Genomic DNA, 5,159 nt, shown 5'->3' with positions numbered 1-5,159 from the left:
AGATTAAGAAAGGGAAGATAGATTATGAAAGTAAATTAGCACAAAATATAAAAATAGATAGTAAGAGTTTTTATAGTTGTATGAAAAGAAAAAGGGTGGCTAAAGTAAATGTTGGTCCCTTAGAGGATGAGACGGGGAAATTAATGGAGGGTAATATGGAGATGGCAAAAACACTGATTGAATATTTTATATCAGTCTTTACAGTAGAAGACACTAAGAATATCCCAACACTGGACAAACAGGGTGATAAAGGGGGGGAGGAGCTAAACACTATCAAAATCACTAAGGAAGTGGTACTCGGTAAAATAATGGGACTCAAGGCGGATAAATCACCTGGACCTGATGGCTTACATCCTAGGGTCTTGAGGGAAGTGGCGGTAGTGATTGTGAATGCATTGGTAATAATTTTCCAAAACTCACTGGACTCGGCAATGGTCCCGGCAGACTGGAAAACTGCTAATGAAACACCCTTATTTAAAAAGGGCATGTAGACAGAAGGCTGGAAACTATAGACCGGTTAGCCTAACATCTGTGGTAGGTAAAATTTTGGAGTCAATTATTAAGGAGACAGTCACAGGACATTTGGATAATCATAATTTAATAGGACAAAGTCAGCATGGTTTAATGAAGGGGAGTCGTGTTTGACAAATTTGCTGGAGTTCTTTGAGGAAGTAACATATAGGGTGGATAAAGGGGAACCAGTGGACGTAGTGTGTTTAGACTTCCAAAAGGCAATTGACAAGGTGCCACACAAAAGATTATTGCTTAAGATAAAAAATCACGGGATTGGGGGTAATATTCTGGCATGGATAGAGGATGGGCTATCTAACAGAAGGCTGAGATTTGGGATAAATGGTTCATTCGCAGGCTGGCAATCAGTAACTAGTGGTGTTCCGCAGGGGTCAGTGCTGGGTCCCCAACTCTTTACAATCTATATTAACGATTTGGAGGAGGGGACCAAGTGTAACATATCAAAGTTTGCAGATGATACTAAGATGGGAGGGAAAGTAGTGAGTGAGGAGGGCATAAAAAACCTGCAAGGGGACATAGACAGGCTAAGCAAGTGGGCAGAGATTTGGCAGATGGAATACAATACTGGAAAGTGTGAGGTTATGCACTTTGGCAGGAAAAATCGTAGAGCGAGTTATTATCTTAATGTCAAGAAACTGGAAAGTACTGAAGCACAAAGGGATCTGGGGGTCCTGGTGCATGAAACTCAAAAGGTTAGTATGCAGGTGCAGCAAGTGATTAAGAAGGCCAATGGCTTTCATTGCTTGGGGGATAGAATATAAAAATAGAAAGGTATTGCTTCAGTTGTACAAGGTGTTGGTGAGACCGCACCTGGAATACTGCGTACAGTTCTGGTGTCCATACTTAAGAAAGGACATACTTGCTCTCGAGTCAGTACAAAGAAGGTTCACTCGGTTAATCGCGGGGATGAGGGGATGGACATATGAGGAGAGGTTGAGTAGATTGGGACTCTACTCATTGGAGTTCAGATGAATGAGAGGCGATCTTATTGAAACATATAAGATTGTGAAGGGTTGGACCGGGTGGATGCGGGGAGGATGTTCCCGATGATGGGTGAAACTAGAACTAGGGGACATAGTCTTAGGATAAGGGGCTGCTCTTTCAAAACTGAGATGAGGAGGAACTACTTCACTCAGAGGGTGGTAGGTCCATGGAATATGCTGCCCCAAAAAGCTGTAGAAGCTACATCATTACATAAATTTAAAACAGAAATAGACAGTTTCCTAGAAGTAAAGGGAATTAAGGATTACGGGGGGCGGGCAGGAATTTGGACATGAGTCTAGGTCCGGATCGGTCATGGCCCTGTGGGTAGCGGAACGGGTCCAGGGGCCGTGTAGCCTGATCCTGCTCCTATTTCGTGTGTCTAATTCTTTTAGATTCAGGAGATGGTTCTGTGATAGTGGATTGGCGGTTAGGATCAGATCAGCCATGATCTTATTGAATGGCGGAGCAGGCTCGAGGGGCTGATTGGCCTGCTCCTGCTCCCATTTCTTATGTCCTTATGTTCACCGCTTATCCTGCCCGTGCACACAGATCTACAGTGTTGAAAATGTACAATCAGCTTAATGTAAGCAAAAGGCCTTCCGCTGCATCAGTTGAGGGACTGTCAAAAATGGTCGGTTTTAAGCCAGATTCAGAACAGAAAAAGCGTCGCACAATTAATTATACGACCGCGGCAGAACTCGAACCTGCAATCTTCTGATAACTGAAAAACTCGCAACCAAAGTCAGACGCCTTATCCATTAGGCCACGCGGCCGCTGATGTTGATAAGCCTCTTTTTATGGGGAGAATTGTGAGCAGATTCAAGGAAACTGCTCGCAAAAAGAAGCGGATTGCGGAAAAGATAAACATTTTAACTGAATGAACAGGACTTCTTCGAGCTGGGTTTGCACCAGCGCAGGGAATCGCAATGCAACTTGAAGCAGAGCATCGGCGGCTCGTTTGTCTAGGGGCATGATTCTCGCTTTGGGAATTTCTGTGGTTTAAAATGGGAGAGGTCCCGGGTTCAAATCCTGGGACGAGCCCGGCTGCATTTATTTAAACTCAACATCTTGGTCATGAAAGCTGAATTCGCTCGACTTTAAAAAAAAACGGAATGATCCGGGACTGTGAGTTCTGCCATTTTAAACAGACACAGAGTGATCCGGTACTGTGAGCAACCCCGGTTTAAACAGACCCAGAGTGATTAACAACTGACCACGACCCATTCCATTAAAGACAGGCCTGATTTGATTTTAAATGCTTATGAAATCGATGGCAACATAAATCGGACTGCTCTATAACAGGCGGCCGATTACGATGTCCGCTTTTCTGTTGGACGACAAATTGAAGGTTTACTCCATTATAATTTTTCCCTTTATCTCCGTCATTTCTCTCCAGCCAAATGAACTGAGTGTAGGTGTCAGCCGTGGCTCAGCGGCAGCAAAGTCAAGCACCACTCGAGAGACCTGAGCACATAATCCAGGCTGACACTCCAGTGCAGTACTGAGGTAGTGCTGCACTGTTGGTGCCTCCGTCTTTCTAGTAAGACGTTAAACCGGGCCATCCGATCTCATGAGAGTATGCCGAAAAGAACGAGGATTTCTCGCCCTTTATTTAGCTCTCAACCAAAGACACTAAAACAGAAAATCTCTTCATTAAGGTTGATAAATATTTTTGTAATTACATTGGCCCAGTAATTCCTCTCTGAATGCGTGAGTACGGACGGGGTACTCACGCGTGTGGCCGGAGGAATTGCCGGTTTTCAGCATGCACAGCGCATGCGGGGAAAACTGCCATTTCCTGTCCCCTGACCTAAGGGGTTCAGAGGCACAGCGCGTGCGACTGCACAGGCAGCGCGTGCGCAGTGAACTTTGTCGATTTCATTCATGGATTCAGTGAGGGTAAGTCCTGACAACTTGGAAATAAAAAAAGCAGAAGTAAAGCTATCGAGAAACTGCGGAGGAAGAAGTCTGTCATCGTGGAGCTTCTGAAAGTCATTTTATTTCTGTTTGGGAAAGGGAGGAAAGTTATTATAAGAAAGGCTGAGGTAAGTTTAAAAAATTTTTTTTCTTTAAAACGGTTTTTCAGTATTGTAGGTAGAAGGAGCAATTGTGGCTGTGGGCAAGGACTCATTGAATTTATTTTTATAAAATGTGAAATTTACTGTTTAAAAAAAAATAAAATGCTGACAAAATGAAATTGTCATCAGTAATATTTAGTAATATGTATGTACAATTGTATGTATGTCTGTATATATTCCATTAAGGATGTGCATTTATGTATGTAATCTTTTCAGTACGTGGATGAAGGTATTTATGTAATGATGAATTTCTGCAAATGTAATTTATTAGAAAAGGATCTAGGCCTGTGATATTCATCAGGCGGGAAGGATGTGTTTGCAAGCTGTTAAAGCATGCTTCCTGGTATAGGCCGAGTTGATGTTATAGGCACTAAGTTTATTAAAATAACTGTAACAACTATTTCCATTTACTCCGAACAGGTACGTCTGTGCAGTGAGGAGTCCTGTGAGCGAGAAACATGCCCTCTTATAGAAATGTTGCCACGATGTTCTATGTGTATTTGCTTCAAAGAAATCGCAAGGCCAGGGAGCAACATAGAAGATTGAGGAACCATAACCATCGCCTGATCAGAAGAAACAACTACCCACCACACAGAGTTTACAGGGAGAGGCGATCATTTGATATGCTGTCCGAGGAGTTGTGTATCAGGAGGCTGCGCTTCAGTAAAGAGGCAATTGGCCGACTGTGTGACATGTTGAAGGCGGACTTGTAGCCACGCTCGAAAACACGTACTGCCTTGTCAGTGAACATGAAGGTAACCACAGCATTGAACTTCTTTGCAAGTGGATCATTTCAAGCAGGCACCGGTGACATATGCAACATCTCCAAGAATGCTGCGAAGGTCTGCATTCACCAGGTCACAGAAGCCATTTGCCGTAGGCTTTCAGATTTCATTCATTATGACTTGTCCACTCGACATCAGAAGGAGATGGCCTTAGCTTTTTATCGCATTGCTGGATTCCCCAAAGTGTTTGGGGCTGTCGATGGAACCCACATTGCTTTGAAGGCACCCAAGGATGCACCTGTGACATTCATTAACAGGAAGGGGTATCATTCATTGAATGTTATGATATTATGTGATGCACACCTCCGGATCATAAACGTGAATGCAGGGCACCGGGAAAGTAATCATGACTCCTTCGTCCTCCGTAACTCTAAATTGTATGATTCTCTCAGCAAATTGCCTACAGGTTCCGCATGGATATTGGGCGACAAGGACTACCTGCTAAAATCATGGCTGATGACGCCCTACCGCAATACCATTAATCAGTCTCAGGAGAGATACAACCATGCACACGTGACTACACGTCAAGTGGTGGAGAGGACAATAGGAGTTCTGAAATCACGCTTCCGGTGCCTGGATAGGTCAGGGGGGACCTTGCAGTACTCTCACCAGAAAGTGGCACGGATTGTGCTGGCCTGTCCTTGCCCTGCAGGAAGGACTGACCCTTAACAATGACGCCTGTTGAAGTGGAGGATGAAGGCGATGGCAATGTGCATGTTGCCAGGCCTCATGGGGAGGAGCCAAGTGCCGCCGAATCTAAGGCTGCTCACGAACTGCTGGT

General features: G+C 44.3%; 1 non-coding gene across 1 annotated transcript; it reads right to left on the bottom strand.

The window, feature by feature from the left end:
- Positions 1–2,198: 2,198 nt before the first annotated feature.
- trnaq-uug (transfer RNA glutamine (anticodon UUG)) lies at positions 2,199–2,288 on the bottom strand. Its single transcript is given in 2 exon segments — positions 2,199–2,234; positions 2,252–2,288. It is a non-coding gene; the product is annotated as a tRNA-Gln (tRNA).
- Between the last annotated feature and the right edge of the window lie 2,871 nt (positions 2,289–5,159).

Source organism: Somniosus microcephalus, unplaced genomic scaffold (assembly GCF_052327205.1).
Source record: "Somniosus microcephalus isolate GS21.2 unplaced genomic scaffold, FLI_Smic_1.0 unresolved_chr1, whole genome shotgun sequence".
Classification (NCBI taxonomy): Eukaryota; Metazoa; Chordata; class Chondrichthyes; order Squaliformes; family Somniosidae; genus Somniosus; species Somniosus microcephalus.
Note: the sequence above shows the minus strand (reverse complement) of the source record. Positions and strands in the feature narration are given on the sequence as shown.